Source organism: Tachyglossus aculeatus, chromosome X1 (genome assembly GCF_015852505.1).
Source record: "Tachyglossus aculeatus isolate mTacAcu1 chromosome X1, mTacAcu1.pri, whole genome shotgun sequence".
Classification (NCBI taxonomy): Eukaryota; Metazoa; Chordata; class Mammalia; order Monotremata; family Tachyglossidae; genus Tachyglossus; species Tachyglossus aculeatus.
This window is the reverse complement of record NC_052101.1, coordinates 70,786,473-70,813,079: the sequence shown is the minus strand read 5'-3', so window position 1 is coordinate 70,813,079 and position 26,607 is coordinate 70,786,473. Positions and strand designations below refer to the sequence as shown.

Below are 26,607 nucleotides of genomic sequence, written 5' to 3'. Positions count from 1 at the left end.
TGAGAAATAATTGACTTGTCCAAGTACATACAGCAGTCAAGTGGAGGTCAGGGTTAGATCACAGGTCATCTTACTGCCAGGCTCCTGCTTTTTCCAGTAGGCCATATTGCTTCTCAGTGCCACCCATGTGCTATACTTAAAATTGAATAACATGACAAGATCATAAACAATGGTGAACGTCTGCACAGTCAGTCCAACAGCATCAAAATATTGTTCTTCATGCACCACCTGTCCTGTGTAGTACATGTGAGGAGAATGGACAATAGGATGCTCAGGCATCTGTCGTACTGTGAACTGCAATGGGGAAATTAAAATAAGATACTGTGGCTGTTATTAAAAAGCAGTTGTAAGAATGAGTTCATGAAAAAATGCACCCCTGTGATTTGTTTATTTTTCTAGAGCTGTCCAGTAATTATTTTGATGTTTCAGTTTTTTGCCAATTTTATATAGGTGGAATACTTTCATTAGGGTTTATGATATTATAAAGTGCTGATATGAACCAAGCTAAAATTAATGAACTGCTATTGACTTTGGTTGAAATATGTAGCCAGATTTATAGAGCAGAGCAGTAAATATTGACCCTGGCAAAAAATCATGGTCAATATTGATGCTGGCACATAATAAATCTTAGTATTCATTAATATATAAATAGTATATATATTGCTACATATATTTTTGCTGTCTGTAATGAACTTATATAGAGATCATCCCTTCTTGGTAATGGATTTTAGAAGTGTGTTGAATTTTCCTTTGGAACCAGTTTTCCTAAATGATTAAATGTAAGGGTCAAATGAAAATTCAGACCTGGTTCAGATGTGAATAATAGATAACACATACATGCATAAGCTTTTTGTTTGTCTTAGAGATAGTCATTTTATCCTTAATAAGTTGTAACAAACAAGAAAAACTCACATGTATTCCATTTGGATTACCATGTATTTAGTTAGCACCATTCCTTGCTGAAGTTATAAATAATAGAAATCTACTGATTTAATTCCATAATCATGTTAGCAAATCAGCTTGGATTTCCAATCATTCATTTTAGAAAATGAAGTAATAAACTCAACAACATTTAATGAACCCAATTCTGCCATTTTAATGGATTTGCTTTATTGGATTCTTTGTGCCTCTGTGGAGCTAGCAGAGGAAAGAATTGGACATGAGACTTACTACATTGCTACCTGAAAAGGTGATTTTGAAAGTTAAATGAAGTTTTTTAGTCCCATTTAAGTACCACATAAGAGAAATGTCCTAATTTAGACTCTTAACTGTATCTTTTGTCTAATTTTTGTGTCTCCCACTGTATTTTTCTAATTCCCAAATACTCTGAGTAGTGTATTTACTTGAGAAGCAATGTGGCTTAGTGGAAAGATAACAGGCCTGGGAGTCAGAGGACCTGGGTTCTAATGCTGGCTCTTTCAAATTCTCGCTGTGTGACCTTGGGAAAGTCATTTAACTTTTCTGTGCCTCAGTTTCCTCAACTGTAAAATGGGGATTAAATCCCTGTTCTGCCTCCCACTTAAATGGTGAGCCCCAAATGGGGCAGGGACTGTGTCTAACCTAACTTGTACCTTCTCTAATGCCTAGAACAATGTTGACACATACTAAGGGCTTAACAAATACCATTTTAAAAAACCCCAAACTGGACAATGAATGTATTTGATGAGCTCTGTCCTAATGATGTTAGCTTTGACTATAACACTGGATATGGCCATCCACTTCACTCTTTCACAAGTGTCAATAAGATGAGCCTGGCATCTGGGAGCATTTTAATGTTTCTGATGCTCACTGTGATGATAGAAGATATTTTCTCTTTACTGTTGTTAAGAACAGGGGCCACTATGTCTTCTTGAGGAGCAGTTCTAACACATTTTTGAAAGTCCTGTTGCTTATAAAGTTTTTATGCCACCTCCTAATGAGCTATCTTGCAACATCCATTTCACATAAAGATTGCCCTTTCTTTCACCATCCAGCAGGGTGTGAAAAAGATGTCTCAACACTTAAGACAATCTGCAAATCAAATCTCAAGAACATGCTGTGCAGGAAAATAATACTCTGAATCTGCTACATACATACTGTTTTGCTTAATATGATGCAGTCAGCAATACTAGCAGGCTATTCAGAATGCAGTCAGAATAATTCCCAGATTCTACACAGAGCATAGATATTTTGATAAATGATCATATAAAACACTGTGAAATTTGCAGCACTTAAACATAACACCAACATATAGCAAAGCTTTTGTCATCTGAAATGTCGGATCAGTGGGAGGTACTGCCTGAGCTATGCAGAGCTCTGAAATCTAATAAGGAATTAGGACTGAGAGTCACCATTGGCCTGAGTAACCGCTCCCAAGAGGAGGTTTGCCTGCAAGAGAAATTGCTTGAGATACACCTTCTCTGCATAACTAGGCCCACTACCTCGGAGAGCCCAGCTGTGACTCCTGAGGAAAGCTTAAGAATTCCAAGGGACCTGCCTACAGTTTGATATCACTAATTCCACATTTTCCCTTAGGGAAGGATCAAATATATTTTGGCCACAGTACACTCCATCTGCTGGGTGGAGGGATTGCTCAGAAGGGATCACTTGGCCAATACTGCTAGTGCACTGGGGATACAAAAATGCCGTTGGTAAAGTTCCGAGTAACAAATTCTTATTTGAGAGTGTGAATGTGTGTGATTTTTTTTTTCTATAACTGTTCAGCATCTAGGCTTTATTATGAGATGAGAGAGGTGGTGGGCTGTAGAATTTCACAATAATGCTGGGACCCTAATATATGCTTTGGAGAATGGGAGATGAGATAAGATGAGGGAGCTCTGAAAAGCTGTTCAGTGCATTGTGGCTCTTTAAAAAACCCTCAGCCAATCAATCAGTGATACTTATTTAGTGCTTAGTTTGTGCAGAGAGTAGAGTAAGTAGACATGATCTCCGCCCTCAAGGAGCTTACGATCTAACTTTCATTTATATTTCCTTGTCTGAGTGCTCGTGCTCTGCATCCCCTTCCTTTGTCGGCTATTTAGAGAGCACCACTGTGTTAGCATCTCCCACATCAACAGAGAGATTGGAATCTCATTCCAGTGTGTTCTTACTACTAAAACAACCCACATGTAATGTACAGTAAGATATATTTTATTAAAAAAAAACCCCAAAACTTTGGCCTTTGAGAAGCTGCATGGCCTGGTGGAAAGATCAGAGGCCTGGGTGTCAGAGGGCATGGGTCCTAAGTCCATATCCACCCTTTGCCTGCCATGTGACCTTGGGTAAGTCACTTAACATCTATGTGCTTCAGTTTCCTCATCTGTAAAATGGAGATTCAGTACCTGTTCTCCTTCCTGCTTAGCCTGTGAGCCCTGCGTAGGACAGGGGCTGTGCCCCATCTGATTATGTTGTAACTACCCCAGCACTTAGTACTGTGTTTGGAACAGAGTAAGTACAGGGAAGCAGCGTGGCTCAGTGGAAAGAGCACGGGCTTTGGAGCCAGAGGTCATGGGTTCAATTCCTGGCTCTGCAAATTGCCAGCTGGGTGACTTTGGGCAAGTCACTTAACTTCTCTGTGCCTCAGTTACCTCATCTGTAAAATGGGGATTAAGACTGTGAGCCCCCCGTGGGACAACCTCATCACCTTGTATCTTCCCCAGCGCTTAGAACGGTGCTTTGCACATAGTAAGTGCTTAATAAATGCGATTATTATTATTATTACTTAAATACTACAATTATTGTTAAAAAAAATCTTCATTGCAAAGTTTTCCATTGATACCGGCAGTCCACCATGCAGTGTGGTGCATTAGTGTGTGTGTGCGCTTGTGTGTTTATCTGTTTACCTGTTTGTGTACTTTAAGGCAGCTGGCCAAATAACTTCCTTGTAACAAAGTTCTCTGAGTTAACCCCTTCAGTTTCATTATGCTACATTCATATTTTATTTAAAATTAAAATTGGTTTCCAAGTGTCTCCTTTGAGAAATAAAATCAACAAGCAAATAAAAGCTAGAAAAACGTACAAAAGGATACCTGAAAATGTACTATATTATTGACCACAGAAGTGGCAGTAATTGCCCACAGAGGCAGCTAACCCTGGTCTTATCGTCCTAGTTTGCCTAGAGCTCAGTTAGCAAATTTCAGACGCCATCCGACATGGTGCGGATTGCTGCAGTGTGAGGAGGCTGCTGACTAGCCTGTTTAGGAGTTGCTGATATTGGCAGAAATAAATCTGCTTTGGCCTCTCAAAGCATTCCCCTTACTTTTCGTCCACCTACCTGCACCTCAGTATGACAGGCTGAGATGTACCTGTGTGGTCCTCAAAAGACTTTGAAAATTGGGTAAGTGGCCTGGAAGCACAACTAATTGCCCACCCTGGGTTTAGGAGGTGGAAAGTGGAAATACAGAGTATTGTAGCAAGACTATTCAAAGAGTCTAGACGTAAATAATAAAGGAATGAATCAGAATTGTAGTTTAGAATACACAGTGTTCTCTTGTCACATAAATGGGGTGAGTGATGCCAGTGCTGTAGTAAAGAGGTAGTGGAATTGTTTTTATTAGTATTGTTTTACTTTTTAAGTCCCTTGTGACTATTATATGCCAGTACTTTGATATGAGGACATTATGAAATAATGTCCTTCTGCCCCATGAACTACCCCTAAAGAATAGACTCCCCAAGTCACTAAAGTAACATGAGAAAATTTACTGTTACAGAGTCGTGAATCCTGAAAAGTTCATTCATAGCAGGGCAGGGAATAGTCCAGTTTCTTAAGTGAACACTTTTACCAAAGGGAATAGGAAGTAAAATAGGGCTGTGACTGACTACTGAAAGAGCATCAAGAGCTATCTTCTAGTCAACTGCTAAATCTGTTTGACAGAAGTTTAATAATTCATAGAACAGATTCTGCATCTTCATTTCTGAATTAAAAATTAAACTGTTGAATGACTATGAATCCGTGTGTGTGTATATATATATATATGCATATATGTAATAATAATAATAATAATAATGGTATTTGTTAAGTGCTTACTATGTGCCAAGCACTGTTCTAAGTGCTGGGGGGGATACAAGATGATCAGGTTGTCCCATGGGGGGCTCACAGTCTTAATCCCCATTTTACAGATGAGGGAACTGAGGCTCAGAGCAGTTAAGTGACTTGCCCAAGGTCACACAGCAGATGAGATGGAGCCGGGATTCGAGCTCATGACCTCTGACTCCAAAGCCCATGCTCTTTCCACTGAGCCATGCTGCTTCTCTGTATATATATATATATATATACATGTACATGCATATGTATGTATGTATATACATGTATGTACATATATACACACACACACACACAATTTGACAGGGAGAGAGACTTTTAAAAATATTTTTCATTATAGAACAGGATGAACAATACTGGAAAGGAATTTGGAGACAGTTTGAAAAATATGTCAAGCTGGACCTTATTATGGAATTCATAATGAAGGTATAGGCAGTGTATCACAGCATTTAAAAAGAGAGAAATTGGAGCCCTTGGAATCTACTAACTTAAACATTGATTTCTTATAATTGTATCTGACTCTTCTCTGTATGAATATCTGTATATGTGTGTATCTGACTCATACTAGTGTCTGTCTCCCCTTCTAGACTGTAAGCTGGTTATGGGCAGGGAACATGTCTGCTTATTCTGTTGTATTGTAATCATGATTAATAATATAATTATGGTATTTGTTAAGCACTTACTATGTGCCATGCACTGTTCTAAGAGCTGGGGTAGATACAAGGTTATCATTTTGTCCCATATGGTGCTCACAGTCTTAATCCCCATTTTACAGATGAGGTAACTAAGGCAAAGAGAAGTTAAGTGACTTTCCCAAAGTCACACAGCTGATAAGTGGAGGAGATGGGATTAGAACCCATGACCTCTGACTCCCAAGCCCGTGTTCTTTCCACTAAGCCAAGCTGCTTCTCCAGTGCTTAGTACAGTGTTCTGCACATAGTAAGCACTTAGTAAATATGATTGATTGATTTTGATTGATTTAGAACACTCTGCTAAGTACTTGGGAAAATACAGTAGTGTTGGTAAATGTGTTCTCTATTGTCAAAGAGGTGTAGAGAGACAGACTATAAATCTCTATAAATTCCAGATAGAGAGAAGAAATATGTACCTAAATACAGCTTGTGGAAGGGGAGATGGGAGAGAATGAGTACTCAAAGTGCTTTGGTAGTTCAGAAGTGCTATAGGGGTAGTAGGCTAGGAAGATGAAAGATTATTCAGAAAAGACTTCCTTGAGAAGATGTGATTTCAGAAAGTGGTGTGGAGTGGTGTTCCAGATGTGCGTTCAAGGCAGAAAAGTGGACATGACCAAGAGGTCAGCAGTGAGAGAAGTGAGAATGAGGCACATTGAAGTAGGTAGGCTTAAAATGAATTTAGCATGTGAGCTGGGGTGTAGTGGGAGAGGAATTGGAAAGAGATCTGATTGAGTGCTATAATCAACAGTACTTATTGAGCCCTTACTATAGAGCCCTGTACCTTTGCTCTCACCTTGTAAATCCCCAGGTTGCTTATGCTTTTATTGTTCTCTTCCTTACCTATTTTATATTGGGAAATCTGTGCCTTCTCATCTCCTCCCCACAGTTAGGTTGTAAATACCACATGGATAGGGACCATATTTTTTTCCCTAGTCTTCTTGCCTTTCTGCACACAACAGACAATTGTCTGACAATTACTCTCCCTGCCTTCAATGGCTTATTGAAGACACTTCTCCATGAGGCCTTCCCAGACTAAGCCCCACGTTTCCTCACCTCCCACTCCCTTCTGTGTCATCCTGACTGGGTCCCTTTGTTTTTTCCCCCCTTCCCGGCCCCACAGCACTTACCTACATATCTGTAATTTATGTATTTATATTAATGTTTGTTGACATTAGACTGTGAGCTCGTTGTGGGTAAGGAATATCACTGTTTATTGTATTTCCCAAGCGCTTAGTACAGTGCTCTGCACACAGTGCTCAATAAATACGATTGAATGAATGAACAAGGGGTGCTCAAATGTTGCTGATGATGTTTCTCTTCCCCCTAGTTTCAAGTAGATAAGGAAAATAATTAGCATATTAATTTATGCAAAAAAGCCATACTAAATTCATACTTTTATTCCAAGAAACCTTCCTTGACTAGTGTCTTATTTCCCCATCCTATTAGCCTTTCCTTCTCTGATGCCTATGCACTTGGGTCCATACCCCTTTAGCACTTTCATACTCACCTCCCCCAGCCCCCCACAGCATTATGTATATACTCTGCTTCTTCCCTTATCTGTAGTCTGTCTTTCTCCCCTGCTAGACTGTAAGCTCCTTGAGGACAGGGACAATGCTTACCAACTGCATTGTATTTTACTCACCCATGTGCTTAGTAGAGGGCTCTGCACACTGAAAGAGTTCAATAAACACCACTGATTGATTGGATAAGCCTACAGTGAGTTCCTCCCAGAAAGACTGCTACACAATTCTTTAGCCACCATGAGGGTGCAATTTACTCAGGAATTTTTGCCCCTGGACTAAAGAGTCTAAAGAATTTTTGCCCCTGGACCCCTGGACTAAAGAGGCTAGTGTCATAACAACAAATACCATCATTATTATTCTAGCCCTGTGTAGGCAAACCCACATTTCACGTGTGTGTGTGTATTTACATACATACATACCTGGGGTAATTATTCCAAAATACCTAATTGGCTCAATTCCTTGAATCGTCCTTTGTATAACTACTATTGTGCTGAATGGATCATTGGTCTGACCTCCTGTAGTATTATTATGATATTTGTTATTAATAATAATTGTAATTAATAATAATAATGGTATGTGTTAAACGCTTACTATGTGCCAAGCACTGTTCAAAGCTCTGGGGTAGATAGAAGGTAATCAGGTTATCCCACATGGGGTTCACACTCTTATTCCCTGTTTTACAGATGAGGCAACTGAGGCACAGAGAAGTTAAGTGACTTGCCCAAAGTCACACAGTTGATAAGTGGCAGAGCTGGGATTAGAACCCATGACCTCTGATTCCCAAGCCCGTGCTCTTTCCATAAGCCACACTGCTTCTCCACTGTACTAAGTACTTGGGAAAGTAGGGTATAACATCAAACACATTCCCTGCCCACAAAGAGCTCTCAGTCTAGAACAAGCTCACAGTCCAGAGTAATACTGCTTATGTTCTTGTGAGCTGAGCAGAGAAGCCTTATCATCAGCTCCTTAATTTGTAATGTACTTGAACAGATATTGAAATTCTGTCTTGATATGGGTTGTTCCTTTTGGTGTCTGACCTCAGTCAAAATTTGGAGACACAGTTGAAAATTAAAGAAACTGACTCAGATAAGCAAAATGTGCTAATCTTCATAAATTAATATGGTTTTTATTGCTGTTAAAGCTTCCAGATAGAACATATAGATTTCAAAGAAATTTCATGAATTCCAATAAAATTATTAAAATGTTTTATACATTGGAAGCTGTAGTAGCTTGGTAGATGACCACATTGTTTAGCTGCATTGTTACAAGGAGGTGTACGTAACCTTACCATGAAAGAAGAATCCCCACAATACCTCTTTTCGAAGTCATACATACCTTTCCGGTATACAAGGACATGTGCTGCCCTCTATTTAACAGCAGATCTGAACCTGGCTTAGGGAATGATCTTCCTGGGAAATGTATTGTTTGAATGGCTTTATTGAATTGCACCAAGACTAGGTTGACAGCAATTCTGTTTACTCTAGCCGATTCATTTAATCCATCAGTCAATCGTATTTATTGAGCACTTACTGTGTGCAGAGCACTATACTAAGCGCTTGGGAAGTACAAGTTGGCAACATATAGAGACAGTCCCTACCCAACAGTGGGCTCACAGTCTAGAAGAGGAAGACAGAGAACAAAACCAAACATATTAACAAAATAAAATAAATAGAATAGATATGTACAAGTAAAATAAATAGAGTCATAAATATGTACAAACATATATACACATGCTGTGGGGAAGGGAAGGAGGTAAGACGGGGGAATGGAGAGGGGGACGAGGGGGAGAGGAAGGAGAGGGCTCAGTCTGGGAAGGCCTCCTGGAGGAGGTGAGCTCTCAGTAGGGCCTTGAAGGGAGGAAGAGAGCTAGCTTGGCAGATGCTGGGAGGGAGAGAATTCTAGGCCAAGGGGATGACGTGGGCTGGGGGTCGACGGCGGGACAGGTGAGAATGAGGCACGGTGAGGAGATTAGCGGCAGAGGAGCAGAGGGTGCGGGCTGGGCTGTAGAAGGAGAGAAGGGAGGTGAGGTAGGAGGGGGCAAGGTGATGGAGAGCCTTGAAGCCGAGGGTGAGGAGTTTCTTCCTGGTGCGCAGATTGATTGGTAGCCACTGGAAATTTTTGAGGAGGGGAGTAACATGCCCAGAGCATTTCTGGACAAAGACAATCCGGGCAGCGGCGTGAAGTATGGATTGAAGTGGGGAGAGACACGAGGATGGGAGATCAGAGAGGAGGCTGATGCAGTAGTCCAGACGGGCTAGGATGAGAGCTTGAACGAGCAGGGTAGCGGTTTGGATGGAGAGGAAAGGGCGGATCTTGGCAATGTTGCGGAGCTGAGACCGGCAGGTTTTGGTGGCGGCTTGGATGTGAGGGGTGAACGAGAGAGCGGAGTTGAGGATGACACCAAGTTTGCAGGCTTGTGAGACAGGAAGGATGGTAGTGCCGTCAACAGAGATGGGAAAGTCAGGGAGAGGGCAGGGTTTGGGAGGGAAGACAAGGAGTTCAGTCTTGGACATGTTGAGTTTCAGGTGGCGGGCAGACATCCAGATGGAGATGTCCTGAAGGCAGGATGAGATGCGAGATAGGAGGGAGGGGGAGAGAGCAGGGGCGGAGATGTAGATCTGGGTGTCATCAGTGTAGAGATGATAGTTGAAGCCATGGGAGCGAATGAGGTCACCAGGGGAGTGAGTGTAGATCGAGAACAGAAGGGGACCAAGAACTGAACCTTGGGGTACCCCCACAGTAAGGGGATGGGAGGGGGAGGAGGAGCCTGCAAAAGAGACTGAGAATGGACGACGAGAGATAAGAGGAGAACCAGGAGAGGACGGAGTCTGTGAAGCCAAGGTTGGATAGCGTGTTGAGGAGAAGGGGGTGGTCCACAGTGTCGAAGGCAGCTGAGAGGTCGAGGAGGATTAGGATAGAGTATGAGCCGTTGGATTTGGCAAGCAGGAGGTCATTGGTGACCTTTGAGAGGGCAGTTTCCGTGGAATGTAGGGGACAGAAGCCAGACTGGAGGGGGTCAAGGAGAGAGTTGGTCATTCTGTGTTTACAATGGAAAGGGCCATAATAGTGAGCTGTTGTGTTTGACTTGCAAGAAAAGCATATTTGTGGATACTGGCAGGATTTGTTCAGCTCTGATAGCTAGTTTGAATCTCTTAAAGGGAAAAAAAGCATCATCAATATCAGCAAAAGCAGTATTTACGGAGCAACAACTAGGTGCTGAGCAGCACCCTACTAGGCTATTGCAGAACAAGAGAAAAGAAAAAATTGGGATCCCTGTCCTTGAAGAGTGCACGGTAAATGGGAGAGACAAACTATAAATTGGCTAATACACAAGTTATGACCCTCTATCAATCGGTCAATAGCGTTTATTGAACAATTACTGTGTGCAGAGCACTGCGGTGGAGGAGCGGCGTGGCCTAGTGGTAAGAGCACAGACCTGGGAGTTAGAGGACTTGGATTCTAATCCTAGCTCCACTAAATGTCTGCTGTGTAACCTTGGGCAAGTCACTTCACTTCTCTGTGCCTCATTTACCTCATCTGTAAAATGGGCAATTAAGACTGTCAGCCCCATGTGGGGACATGGACTGTGTCCAATCTGATTAGCTTGTATACACGCCAGTGACTGTCACATAGTAAGCACTTAACAAATGCTATAAGAAAATTTTGGTGAGAGTGAATATGAGGGTTGAATGAGAGAGATGAGTCAAGGATAATGAGTTGAGAACTTGTGATACAGGGAGGTTAGGGGTGTTGTCTAATGAATATGTTTTGGACTTGTTAAATTGGAGATGTCGGTGGGACATCCAAGTAGAATGCAGAGAAGGAGATAGGTCATAGCATTTTCTTATATCCTGGGAAACTGAGGATGAAGCCAGGACAAGGGTGTTTAAGCAAAGAGACTCACCTTCAAAAGGTTAAAGGGTAAATGCAAGGGCACCCCGAGGATGAGTGGCTGGAGAAAGCCTCACCATAGTGAATTCAAATCTTCACTCTTGTATTCTCTGGCTCTTTTCAGGGTGAAATTCTCTGCTAAACCAGATTCTCTTTAATTGTATGAGTACTTCTTTACTCTCCTCATTTTTACCTTTCACCTGAGAAAACCCTAATCCTAAGAAGTACAAGTGAAGTTGGCATTCACTGGTTCATTACAAACCATGTAGACAGTTAAGCCACCTAGAAAAAGAATGTTCTAGACTGAGGTGCCAACCATTTGTATATTCACACAGCTTTTGCCTGCCACAAGCAACCACCAAAATATTAGAGCAGCGGCACATTGCTCTATTTTTATGAGTTTTAAGATCACAGTGACCAATTATCACTGATTTTTACACACTGCAGAGCACTTTGTTGTGGTGGGCATGTTTATTTGAATTTGTGGACGATTGACAACCTTGCCACTGGGCAAGTAGTGCAGTTGAGTTGAATACATCTGCCTTGTGAAAAACATTGGCAAAATGGCATTGATGCACAGTGAAATAACTGTTGGCCTTTTTTAAAAGATCATAATGCTCCACAGGCTGTTCATTAATTGCATATTCAGCACATTCATTTTCTAGCATTTCGGTATCATGTCATGACTTATTTGAATAAATTAAGTTCTATTTTATCAATTCATATCCACTTTGGTCAATTATATAATATTTAAAGTGTTTTTCAAATTAATGTTTAATATTCAAGTTTGTTTTTGAGCTTTCATTATTAATGAAATTGATTTATCCAGGAATAGATTTTTGAGGAGAGGATACAAAGCAACATTAGAAATGTATTGATTTTTAGATTTTTGTCTGCAAAACACTCATCATTCATAATTTGAGTATAATCTGTGTTTATGGTTTACAAATTTATGAATTTAATTGAGAGAATATGTTAATCATGCCATTCCTTCAGTTTAATCATGACTGCTAGTGGATTAATATTACTGTAACTCTTGAGTATTACGTGCATGTCCTATGTATTAAGCACATATATATGACAAGAATTCATTCCAGACTTGGGATATTTTTCCACTCTTTAATTTGGAAAAACCTGTCAGTTACCTAAGGATTTAGGCAACAAGCACTTGCACATACACACAGAGAGAAGCAGTGTGGCCTAGTGGATAGAGCATGGGCCTGGGAGTACTTCCCAAGCGCTTAGTACAGTGCTCTGCACACAGTAAGCGCTCAGTAAATACGATTGATGATGATGAGTCATCTGGGTTCTAATCCCATCTCTGCCATTTGTCTACTCTGTACCCTTGGACAAGTCACCTGACTTTTGGGTGCCTCAGTTACCTCTTCTGTAAAATGGAGATTATGATTGTGAGTCCCGTGTTGGACATGAACTGTGTCTAACCTGATTAGCCTGTATCTATCCTAAGTGCTTAGTGCAGTGCCTGGCACATAGTAAGCACTTAACAAATATCCTGGAAAAAAAAATAGACACATAGCAACAGCTAACTGCATTTCACACCCACTGGTTATAGATCACCTAGTTCCAGGAAGTGTACAATTCAAGGAAATTAGCAGTCTCTTGTTGGTTTTTTTTTTCATTTTACCAAGGAAATTTATTTTGTAAACATATTTAATGAGAAATGTGCATGTCCTTTGTGCCTTATTTTCCTATTGTGCCTCAAGAGGACTCTAATATATTTTCAATACACAGTGTTATGCAACTTCAGTAGGGTAAATATCAGCTGTTACATCTATGAACAACTTTCATGCTTCATGTATAAAGCAGAAATTAGATGCATTAGTAATAATAGTAATGATGGTATTAAGTGTTTACTATGTGCCAAGCACTGTTCTAAGCACTGGTTTAAAATCCACAATTGCAAAGGTCACTCTGATTTTTAGATATAAGAAATGATTTCATCTTCAGGTTTAAGAATGAACGATAGTATGTATGTGTGAAATTAATTTTCATAGGCTTCTTCATCTTTTGAAATGAATAAGTTATAGTGATTTCAATGCACTTTGGCTATTTTAAAAAATCTTTACAGAAGGGAAACACCAGGATTTGCAAAGTTCTTTCTGGATGATTTGACAGGAAAGATAAGGAGTTGCAAATGTTTAGTGAACTATCCACAGAGCATTGCAGGGAAGCTATGCTTGGCCATAAGGAAAAATCATTGCATGATATATCAAAAATCAATTTCCTTTTAGCATGTCAAGAGGAGTGATTAGTCAGATTGTGCACATGAAAACTCCCTTAAGGTTAAATAACATTCAATTTAATGGGAGATATATAATTGTTCAAGTTACAGTAACAAAAATATTTAATAGGAGCTATTGCAGTTAGATTTGTGTACATGCTACATATTCAAGAGGCTGTCTACTTACAGTAGTCTAGTGGGAAAGTATTTGTCTACATGTTTTGCTTTGTTGTCTGTCTCCCCCTTCTAGACTGTGAGCTCGTTGTTGGGTAGGGACTGTCCCTATATGTTGCCAATTTGTACTTCCCAAGTTCTTAGTACAGTGCTCTGCACACAGTAAGCGCTCAATAGAAATGATTGAATGCTTTATTTCATCTGGTGTTAGCCAAAGAATTGAAAATCTCTAACAGAAAAAAGGTTTAGCTAAGTGAAATAAAATGTATAACCTGAGATAAGGGTAAAAGTTCATTTATTGCATTTTATTCACTTAAAAAATTAGGAGTTAATTGATTCTGTTCTTTTAACTGCCATAGAAAAGAAATATAAATTAAATATTTAAAATAAAAAATGTATCTCTCTGTGACTCACATTCACTCCCATGGATCATGCAAGGCTTTCCTAGTGGATACTAATTTTTTGAAGATCTTTAAAAACAGAGTAGATTTTTGTCTCCTGAGAGAGTTTGTATAGTTCTAACTGAAGGCAGGGGATGGAATAAAATCTTAAAATCCCTTCTATCCCAAGAATTATTTTTGTGACCCTTCTATTTATTTTATGGGAGTGAGGTCACAATCTGCCCCAGTAAGATCACAAACTTTTTAAAATCCCCTCCCTCACTTCTGCCTCACCTATGCACTTTAGTCCATACCTTCTATGCATTTTGATGCTCAACCCACCCCCATATCCTTATACTCCATTTCTTCTCTGTACCTGTAATTCAGTTTAGTGCTTGTCTTCCCCTCTGAATTTGCCACAATCTCTCCTCCACTCACCACCATCAATATTTGCCATAATAGTAGGCACCCATACTTTAAGGGAGATACAGTTTTCACCAACTATGAGAACTAGGTTGTAGTAGGGATAGTGTCTACCATATTGTAGTCTCCCAAGCGCTTCGTATGGTACTCTGCAAGCAATAAGTGCTCAGTAAATTCAGTTGGTTGATCCTTTTGTGCCAAGCCATAAACTCTCCATTCCGGCAGCACTAGCTCTCTAGTTCCTCTAACCCACTTCATATTTGTGCCCACTCTGCTCTTTTGGCAGAGAAGTACAAACACTCAGCATTAGCACCTTGTATTTTAGTGCAGCTGATCTGCGGCCTTTCTTATACAGGCAGGGTCCAACAGTACTTAGTTCTTTTCATATTCAAAAGCTTCCACCTCCTTCAACAAACCTTCTCCAGTGTATTTCCGGCACTCTTAAATTATACAAATCCATCAACCATCTTTCGCACTAATGTACCTCTTTATATCAATCCAGGGCACTTTGTATATTAATTGCTCTACTTTTTGCATAATTTGGGCAACCCCAAAACAAAGTGAGGGGCTAGTGTGTGAGGAATTAAGACTACCAGTAAAATGAACAGAAATAAAGAGGCAGAAGGGGAGAAGTAAGAGAAGGACAGGGGGGTATTACTATTGCAGTTTCTAAAGTGCTGCACACAATAGGCAACCAATGAATTACAGTAACTCTCCTTCCCCTTCTTTCCTTCCCTTTCTTCTCTTCCTACTCCTGGTACACAGAGAAGCAGCGTGGCTCAGTGGAAAAAGCACAGGCTTTGGAGTCAGAGGTCATGGGTTCAAATCCCAGCTCTACCAACTGTTAGCTGTGTGACTTTGGGCAAGTCACTTCACTTCTCTGTGCCTTAGTTACCTCACCTGTACAATGGGGATTAAAACTGTGAGCCCCCTGTGGGACAACCTGATCACTTTGTAACCTCCCCAGCGCTTAGAACAGTGCTTTGCACATAGTAAGCGCTTAACAAATATCATTATTATTATTATTATTATGTGCATGTTTTAGTACAAAACCGTGACCAGAGTGTCCTGACCATACACCTACACTGGCACACAGGTTGATGTTATCAAGATAGAGATGTGCCAAGATATGAGATTATATAGCAGGTGAGTGGACAGGGCTGGAGATATTAATTTGAGAGTTAATAGTAATAATGTGTGGTATTTATATGCTTATTAGATAATAATAATAATGATATTTGTTAAGCATTTACTATGTGCCAAGCAGCGTGGCTCAGTGGAAAGAGCACGGTCTTTGGAGTCCGAGGTCAGGGGTTCAAATCCCGGCTCTGCCAGTTGCCAGCTGTGTGACTTTGGGCAAGTCACTTCACTTCTCTGGTCCTCAGTTCCCTCATCTGTAAAATGGGGATGAAGACTGTGAGGCCCCCGTGGGACAACCTGATCACCTTGTAACCTCCCCAGCGCTTAGAACAGTGCTTTGCACACAGTAAGCGCTTAATAAATGCTATCATTATCATTAATTAAGCACTGTTCTAAGCACTGGGGTAGATACAGGGTAATCAGGTTATCCCATGTAGGGCTCACACTTTTAATCCCCATTTTACAGATGAGGTAACTGAGGCACAGAGAAGTTAAGTGACTTGCCCAGGGTCACACAGCAGACAAGTGGCAGAGGCGGGATTAGAACCCACATCCTCTGACTCCCAAGCCCGTGCTCTTTTCACTAAGCCACGCTGTTTTCCCACCATACTCTTTGTTAAATTAGGTTGTTAGAGAAATTCATGTTGGAAACTGTCCTGTGCATAAATAAATATAATTTATTACTTTAACCAAACATAGTGTTAGAACTCTAGAGTAGACATTTTTTTAGCAATTATAGATCTAATAGAGAAGCTGCATGGCTCAGTGGAAAGAGTACGGGCTTGGGAATCAGAGGTCATGGGTTCTAATCCCAGCTCTGCCACTTGTCAGCTGTGTGACTTTGGGCAAGTCACCTTCCTTCTCTGAGCCTCAGTTCCCTCATCTGTAAAATGGGGATTCAGACTGTGAGCACCACGTGGGACAGCGTGATCACCTTGTATCCCCGCTAGCACTTAGAACAGTGCTTCACACATAGTAAATGCTTAACAAATACCATCATTATTATCATTATTATTATCTAATATAATAATCCAAGTTCTACACTAATACAATGAGAATAATTGCAGTTCTACCAAAGTAGTATCAGAGGACAACTAAGGCAGAGAGGTTTCTGGAACAGGTTGTTTAAAATTAATCAAAATTTAATAATTATGGTATTTTTAAGCGCACACTATGTATCAAGCACTGTATTAAGTGCTGGGGTGGATACAAGTTAATCAAGTTGGACATGGTCCCTGTCCCGTATGGGGCTCGCAGTCTAAGTAGGTAAAAGTAAAGAACAGATTGTGATCTATTTATAAGGATTACTGCATATTCATTACTTACGAGATTTCAAAATAAAATTTATTGTTCAGTAATTAGCACTGGTATAATAACATGAGAAGAAGGTAAAATCACTGTAGTGCATATACGTAAATGTTTAAAAAGGCATGCTTGATTTTTTAAGATTTATTTTACTACTTTCCTAGCTATGTAAAAGGAAAGTACTTATAATTTTTAGTGAAATAAGACTTATTTGCCTATTTACTGTACATTTGTATTGTAGTTTGTGTGGAGTACAACACTCAGATGAATGTGGATACTTATTCCAGAAAGAGCACATTTTGTATAACATTATGTCAGTGTCCTATCTTAAGTAATTCAGAAGTATTTCTTTCAGGTCTTTAGCTGGGAAGAATTTAATTTTCTTGCTTTTCTAGATGGTGGTTTTGGTTCTTAGTAGAAGACGATAGTATTAAAAAGATGATAGTACCTTGCAAATAGAGGAATGAATGTATATGAATGGCTCCAAACAAGTAAATATTGTAGAAAGTCTTAATAGAGTCCCCAATTAGCTCATGTAGTTAAAATATGAAGTGGCAAACTGATCCTGTCCAAGCACTCCATACAGAACTAAAAGTAACCTTATGTAAATAGCCCTCTTTAGTGAAAAGCAAATACTAATAGTTTTGGCTGAGATTTCTAACTTCTGATATCTTTGTGTCCATTTGCTTTGGTCTCTGACATATCAGCATCATAGGCTTTTTCATCATTCCAATCTGGGAAGAAGTCAAGTCAAAAAGTAAGAATTAATCATACTGAAACTTTGTTAATTCAGGATTTAGCACATAGAAGTTCACCTGAGTTTTGCCATTTAGGCAGATCCAAGAATGTGTAAGTTCTATATGCTATTTTACATTTTACAGGGAGCAGTGTACCATAGTGGGAACAGTATGTGCCTGAGAGTCCAGAGACATAGGTTCTAATCCCAGCTCTGCCACTTGCCTGCTTTGGACCATGGGCAAGTCACTTAACTTCCCTATGCCTCAGTTTCCTCACCTGTAAATATGGGGATAATGTATTTGACCTGACCTGCTTATATTGTATCTAGCTCAGTACCTAGTACAATGCTTGGAACATAGTAAGTGCTTAACCTATACCACAATTATTGTCATTATCATTAGTGAACTATCCCTTTGTGTTAGGCCTAAGGTGAGTACTCTTAGAACATAGGACAATATTCTTTAAGTCAAGGATTCCACTGTATTTTTGTTTGTGATTTATCATTTAGTTTATAAAATCTGTTAACAAAATATAGATAGAAATTCCTACCCTCACATTCATGTTGTAAGCAGCACAGTGCTTAGAACAGTGCTTGGCACGTAGCTTGTAACAATTATTATTATCATTATTATTATTATTATTATTAAAAGCCTCACTTCAACAGCCCCCCCCCCCCAAATAATACTAGTAAAATAAAATATCTTTTTAAGCAGGTCTGAACTGGCCTGTGCCTGCCTCAAAGATCGAACTTCTGAACAGCACATTGATCCAGGATCAGGTACCTTGAGGTTAAACTAGAGTATTTGAGTTACCCCAAGGTTAAAAGATAGAATTGGAGATGGAGGTACAGCTAACCCGCACTACTTTACTACCAGTTTAGCTGCCCTTTGTAGTACTTTACCCAGACAATCAAATGAATGGAGTTTAAAGGAACAACAAAAGAAGAAACAGTCTAGGCTTGAATGAATGTTTTTACTTCTTACTAATTACCTGGAGTTCCCTGAATTTTGAAGACTAGGCAGAAAACCCCAGGAAAGCTCAGTTGCTGGAACATTTCACAGCCAGATACAGTGTCTCTCAGGCCCCAAACCTTTCTGGGAGATAAAATTAAAGTAATTAGTAACCTCTGAGTACAGACAATAGAGCTCTGTGCTTGGTATATAGTTAATAGTTCACACTGGCTTCTTGACTTAAGTGTTGACATTAGCAGTAGAGACAGAATCCATAACAGGAACAAGCTGCTGCCAGTGGATTCTTCAAAAGAGCCTCTGTTTTGTTCTTTTTCAATCCCTTTCTGGGAGTTGTGTAGTGTTGTCACAATTGACTCTGAGCTGTTGGAAGGTCATTAGTAGCTGGACATATGTGGAAATGGAAGTTTCTGAACTTGAGGTAAAGTTAAAAATCACTTGAGCTCTGCATTTTCAAAATGATATTATCAAAATCTGGATTTTCCTAGTCACCACTCTATTTCTATCTTCTCCTTGAGTCTCCTTTTATGTCCATATATTTCGGTGGATTGACCTACAGTAGATGCATGTAACTCCTAAAACCCATACTGTTTTTGGAAATAATAAATCTACCAATCCATTTTTGCATGGTTACCTTCTGGAGTTAAAGATAAATGGATAAAGCTAAAGTGTTATGGCATTTTCCTTTTAAGTAGTGTTATTTAAGGTCAAGGAGAATTGAGAAGGCAAATTGAGTGTGAGTTCCTGATTTCAAATACTCACAATTTTAGAAGTAGGGAGTCAGTCACCTTTTAACAAATATGATATTTATTAGTCTTAAGAAAGGAATATCCTTAAGAAAAAATACTCATTTTTTAAAAATCATATTTCTTGTGATTTAATTCTGACTGGATAGACAGGAGATTGAAAGTGCCCAAATCATTTAGGTCAACTCTTCTTTCTAGGCATAGCTTAAGATCCACTTAAAAACTGCTGTGATATCTGTTCTTTTGGGAATGGTTAGGTAAGGAAAATGGGAGGTGATCTACTTCAGCTCTGTGTGTTGGATTATAAACCCCTAGAGGACAGGGATCATACTTTGTACCTCTATTGCATTGTATCTAATCCAGCACTTAGTACAGTGCTTGGGACATACTAAGCACTTAAGTACCACACATTATTAGTATTATTCAGTTGTATTTATTGTGCTCCTACTTTGCGGAGAGCCCTGAACTAAACACTTGCAAGAATGCATGGGGAAGCAGTCTGGCGAAGCAGCATGGTGTAGTGGAAGGAGCAGGGGCCTGAAAAACAGAAGACCTAGGTACTAAACTTGTCCCCACCACTAACCTGTTCTGTGACCTTGAGTAAGTCATTTAACTTATGTATCTCAGTTTCCTTCTAGACTGTAAGCTCGCTATGGGCAGGAAATGTGTCTGCTAATTCTGTTCTATTGTACTCTCTCAAGCTCTTAGTACAGTGCTTCTGCACTAACTAAACACTCAATTGATACCATTGATTGCTTAACTGATTTCCTCATCTGTAAAATGGGGATTAAATCCTACTCCCTCAATTTGAACTGTGAGCTACATGTGGGACAGGGATTGCCTCCAATCTGAAAATCGTGTATTTACCCCAGCACTTAGAGCAGTGCTTGGCATACGAGTGTTTAGCAAACACCATAAGTATTATTAGAGTTAGGTGCTCTATTGAATGAATGAATGAATAGGCATGATCCCTGTCCTCAAGAAGCAAACAATCTACTGTACTTTCCAAAGTACTTAGTATGGTGCTCTGCACCTGTTAGGCACTCATTAAATCCTATTGATTGTGGGTGTACAAAAATCCCAATAATTTAGATGTAATGAAGCCACAGCCCCTGGACTCACCAAGAACTTCTCTTAGCTGCCCAAGGAAACCCTAGGGCTCCAGTTATGGATTAGCTGCACTCATTCACTTTCCCAATTGTCAGCCCCGGCTGCCGTACCGGCTTCTGAAAGAATTCCAAAAGGGTGCCAGAAGTGTGCACACACTCCTCTTCCCTTGCCCAGCATAAAATAGTCAGGTGCTTGCACTTCATTTTTAGATTGTTATGCATGCGAGGGAAGAGTACATGAAACCGGGGCTGGGTTTTAGGAGCCAAGAATCAGTGGATAAGCCAGTGATCCAGATAAGTGGGGCTGGCTAAACAGGGTTGCATTGTATATCCAAAGATAATACCGGAGAAGGCTTTGTTAAACAGGTCTTACGTCAAATGTAAACTCTCTGCAAGAGACAGCAATTGACAAAAAAATGATTTTTCATAATTACACCCCTAATTACACATGCCAATATTTGGGTCAGGGACAGAATTACTTGGCACTGCACATCACAGGTGCCTCATTGCCTAGCGAAATGAAACTAAAGTATCTGCTGAAGGTGAATCTTGTCCTCTAGTCATTTAATAGTGTAATCAGCATAACATGGACCTCAGAGCCGGGAATATGCAGACTATGCAAATGAATGAATACTCTATACAGTACTGTGTAGTCAGAACTCAAAATCAGAGGAAACCTAGATTTTTTAATAAGCACTGGATAACTGACATGATGTCAGCTCTACCCTTTGCAGTTTAAAAGAGTTGTTGTTTCCATCTTTCTTTCCTCAGTTTCTGTCACTGAAAGCAATGTTGTAGCTCTCCTAGGTTATTCACTTAAACCAATTATGCCTTGTCTGTTAATCTCAGATGATTCTAGGTTATCTGATAACAGAGTCCTGAGAAGGCAGGATACTGTACTCATTACTGACCTCTAGAGAGATGTTCCTTGCATCCCTTATCTACTGTTATGTTCAAATCATTTTAGCCATTTGAATGAATTAGATATAGAGAGGCCAAAATGGAGATAATCATACACTTGTTCAAATGTGAAATGTCTGCAAGTAGCACAGTATCTTTTTAATTCAATCATATTTATTGAGTGCTTACTGTATGCAAAGCACTGTACTAAGGACCTGGGAGAGTGCAATACAACACACCCTGCCCACAATGATCTTACAGTATAGACGGGGAGAGACAGACATTAATATAAATAAATTATAGATATGTATGCACATTCTGTGGGGATGGGAGGTGGGGGATGAACAAGGGAGCAAGTGGGCGACCTAGAAGAGAGTTGGGAGAAGAGGAAAAGGGGGGCTTAGTAAGGGAAGGCCACTTGGAGGACATATGCCTTCAAAAGGTTTTGAAGGAGGGGAGGGTAATTGTCTGTCGGATTTGAGGAGAGAGGGCATTCCAGGCCAGAGGCAGGACGTGGGTGAGCGGTCAGAGGCGAGATAGGTGAGATTGAGACACAGTGAAAATGTTAGCATTAGTGGAGCAAAGTGTTCAGGCTGGGCTGTAGTAGGAGAGTAGTGAAATAGGAGGAGGCAAGGTGATTGAATGCTTTGAAGTCAATGGTGGGGAGTTTCTGTTTGATATGGAGGTGGATGGGCAACCACAGCAGTTTTTTGAGGAGTTGGGAAAAAAGTTCTGAGCAGTTTTTGTGGAAGAATGATTTGGGCAGCAGAGTGAAGTATGGACTGGAGTGGAGAGAGACAGGAGGCTGGGAGGTCAGAAAGGAGGTTGATTCAGTAATCCAGGTGGGATAGGATGAGTGATTGTATTAACATATTAGCAGTTTGGATGGAAACGAAAGGGTGGATTTTAGTAACGTTGTGAAGGTGAGAAAGTATCTGGAAGTCCTTAGAGAGCTAAGTGTATATCTTAAGGTTCTCTGTTTGAAAACTGTTGCAGAGGGCCATAATTTTGGTTTGATAGTTTTCATTGGAACAATTGTTATTTCAAGCCTATTAAGCTAAAGACCTGGCCTCAAGTTTGATCTGATGGTGATATGTCTGACCATATCAGTGTACTTTTTGTTAGCGAAAAAACAGTGTATTTTTTGTTAGAGAACTGTACACTCAGTTCTCCCATAACATGCATTTTAGACTGTCACTGCCTCATCACAGACTGTGAGCCCTGTATGGTTTGGACTATGTCCGGCCTAATTATCTTGTATCTGCCCCATTGCTTAGTACAGTGTTTTGCACACAAGCACTTGATCAGTCAGTGGTATTATTGAACACTTACTGTGTGCAGAGCACTGTATTAAATGCTTGGGTGAGTACAGTACAACAAAAATTTTTTTTTTGTTCATTTAAACGGTACTTGTTAAGTGCTTACTATGCATCTGGCACTATATCAAGTGCTGGGCTAGTACTAATCCGGTTGGACGTAGTCCCTGTCCCACATGGGACTCACAATCTAAATAGGAAGAAGTAGGATGAATCCCCACTTTACAGATGAGGAATCTGAGGCCCAGGAAAGTTAAGTGACTTGCCCAGGGTCACACAGCAGGCAAGTAGTTAGTTGGGCGGCTATTAGAACCCACGTCATCCGACTCTCAGGTCTGTGCTCATTCCATTAGGCCATAGTGCTTCCCTCCTCCTACTCCTTCCTTTGTAGACCACAAATATTATTATCATTTTCAATATTCAATTGGCTTAAATAATTGGTGAATTAGGCAACTTTTTCCCAACAACACGAGCCTGTTTGGGCTCGACATACCTCATCAACCAAGAAATGCACCCATTCCCATGTATGCAGCTTCAAAACAGATGAATACTATGATACTCATTTTCCTTAACCTGAGATTTCTCAAGGATGCAGCCCTCACATTATAGAACTGTTCATATGTCTGGCATGGCCAAACTGCGGTTTGTTAGCCATGTAGGTGGAAAGTCCAAACATCAATGGACACGCCTAGCCCAGAGTTGGGGGGAGGGAAGTTAAATTGAAAGTGAAAAACCCTGCCAATCTTGTTGCCATTTTCTATCTTAAAGAGAACCACCCCTCCCACCCTCCACCAACTGGTGTTTATCTGGAAGCAGCATGGCTCAGTGGAAAGAGCACGGGCTTTGGAGTCAGAGGTCATGGGTTCAAACCACGGCTCTGCCAATTGTCAGCTGTGTGACTTTGGGCAAGTCACTTAACTTCTCTGTGCCTCAGTTACCTCATCTGTAAAATGGGGATTAAGACTGTGAGCCCCACCCTCCACCCCGTGGGGCAACCTGATCACCTTGTAACCTCCCCAGTGTTTAGAACAGTGCTTTGCACATAGTAAGCGCTTAATAAATGCCATTATTATTATTATCTGATTGTGCCTTTCCCCTCCCTTGGTGGTGGATTCACTTTATGAGAATCAGCGTGACTTAGAGGATAGAGCATGGGTCTTGGAGTCAGAAGGTCATGAGTTCTAATCCTGGCTCCGTCACTTGCCTGCTGTGTGACCTTGGGTAAGTCACTGAACTTCTCTGTGTGTCAGTTCCCTCATCTGTAAAATAGGGATTAAGACTGTGATCCCTAAGTGGGACAGGGACTATGTCCAACCCAATTTGCTGGTACCGCAGTGCTTAGAACAGTGTCTGGCACGTAGTAAGCACTTCACACCATCGTTATCATTATTTTGTACATTACTTCTTTGCTTGAAGTGCCACTCATGATGTATTATTTATTATTCACCACTGCACCCTGACCCAACCCCTGTATCAGCTACCTCTTGATTGCCAACCATTATGCCCCTCCATGTCTCAGAACACCTACTCGCTGTTCTAGATTCAGGACTTTATTTTTGGTCTTCAGCTCTCCTCTGTCTTCCCACTCTCCACTCACTCTCTCAGGGAGTTGATTTGCTCACATGGTTCTAGCTACCACCTGTATGCAGATAACTAGAGTCATTATGGCTCTAGAGTCCGGCGAGATGGCAGCAGGGGCTGTGAGAGACAGAAGCGACAGCACCAGATGTCCGAGGTGGGGCAACCCCTCCAAACCCATGCACTAAGGGGGAAGGATTGCTGATCCCATTTGCGCCTTCTCCCCACTTGCAGAGATGTCTAGGACCTCGCTGGAAGGAAGGTATGCTGAGTCCTTCGATCCCTCTCCCTCATAGCACAAGCCCAAGATCACACCTGACAGAAGGGCTGCGACCACCCAGCGCCCACTTGGCAAACCAGGGGCCAAAAACTGAATCAAGGGGAGCACCTCTGCCCCCCCCCCCCCCCCCACCACTCCACCCTGACTGGTGACCTAGTATCTATCCAGGGGAAGGGATGCTGAATCACCCCCACCCCCGACCCCAGCAGGTCCCTCCCTCTCACTTCAAGGGCCTAAGATCAAGCCATAGAGAAGAGTCACTGACCACCTCAGCATTCACTCGGCAAGACAGGAGGCCAAAATTGAGTTAGAGAGCCTCTGCCACTCCCCTTCCTTCCCCTCATCACGGAGGCCTAAAATCGCACCAGAGAGAAGTGTTGCTGACTATCCCAGTTCCCACTCAACAAGCCATGGACCAAAGAAAACCTGAGGCAAGGGGAGGGTCTCCTCCACCGGCCCCCTGCCCCTCTCCTCACCCCAGAGGCCTGTGATCAAGCCTGAGGGAAGGATTGCCCTTTTCATGTAAGTGCCTGAAGACTGAGGGTTGTCCCCCTCAGCCCTGTCCACTGGAGGCCTGGAACTGCCCAGAGAGAAGAGACCACAGCCTCTGTAGGCTACCCTACTTCTTCCTGCCCCTATGTCTTGGGTGCCTAGAATGGCTCAGAGGGAAAGGGCACCAGCACCCACCTTTATTCCCCTCTCCCTCCATCCATGCACCTCAGACTTGAGTCTACATGAGGAAGTAATCACCAAGCCCCCACCCCTCCACACACCAGGACCCAGACCTCTGCCCTCCCACCGTCTGACAGTAGGGGCTCCTCAAGGCTCAGTTCTAGGTCCCCTTCTATTCTCTTTTTACACCCATTCTCTTGGAGAACTCATTAGCTCCCATGGTTTCAATTCCCACCTCTATGCAGATGATCCCCAAATCTACATCTCCAGCCTGGACCTCTCTCCTTCCCTGTAATCTCGCATTTCCTCCTGTCTTCAAGACATACCTACTTGGATGTCCCACTGACACTTCAAATTAAACATGTCCAAAACTGAACCCATTATTTTCCCACCCAAGCCCTGTCCTCTCCGTGTCTTTCCCATCACTGTAGACACCACCACTATCCTCCCTACCTCACAAGTCCTTAACTTGGGCGTTGCCCTTGACTCATATCTCTCATTCCACCCACATATTCAGTCTGTCACCAAATCCTGTCGGTTCTACCTTCACAACATTGGTAAAATCCACCCTTTCCTCTCCATCCAAACTACTACCATGCTGATCCAAGCACTTATCCTATCCCTCCTTGACTACAAGATTCTGCCTTCTTGCTGACCTCCTGGCCTCCTGTCCCTTCCCATTCCAATCCATATTCCATTTTACACAACAAATCATTTATCAACAAAAACATTCAGTTCATATCTCCCCACTCCTCAGAAACCTCCAGTGGCTGCCCATCCACCTGCACATCCAACAGAAACTCCTTACCATCAGCTTAAAGCACTCAGTTTGCCCATTTTACCTTACCTCACTAATCTCCTACTACAACCCAAAAACATGCACACACTGCTCCTTTAGCGCCAATTTACTCACTGTGCCTCTATCTCATCCATCTCACCACCGACCCCTTTATCTTGCCCTCCTGCTAGCCTGGAACTCCCTCCCCCTCCGTCTATGGCAGGCCACCAATCTCTCCACTTTCAAAGCATTACTAAGGTCACATCTCCAAGAGGCCTTCCCCATTTAAGCTCTCTTTTCCCCAGCTAGCCCTCCCTTCGGTATCGTCTCTGCATTTCTACCTGTGACCACTGGATACCTGATATTCTCCCAACCCCCAACTCCACAGAACTGTTGTGCATATCTTTAAATTACATATTATGAATTATTTATTCATATTAATGTCTGTCTCCCCTTCTAAACTTTAAGCTTGTTATGTACAGGGAACATGTCACTGGTTCTGTTGTACTCTCCCAAGAGCTTAGTACAGTGCTCTGCAAACTGAAAGCACATAGTAAGTACCATTGATTGAGTGATAGTTTTTCGTTTGAGGTGCTTCAATTCATGAGCCTTAGACACCCCCTAGTATGTAATAACGCTCTCAAAATTAAACTTCAGGAATAAAATAAAAATAAATGTGCACCTTTTCTACTCTACCTTAAATGTGACAAGCTTTTTTGAGGTGGTGTTTTG

General features: G+C 41.3%; 1 protein-coding gene across 2 annotated transcripts in view; it reads left to right on the top strand.

Annotated features, from left to right (window-relative positions):
* PTPRG (protein tyrosine phosphatase receptor type G) overlaps positions 1 to 26,607 on the top strand; it is a 721,138-nt gene that overhangs the window by 173,698 nt on the left and 520,833 nt on the right. The window lies entirely within an intron of this gene.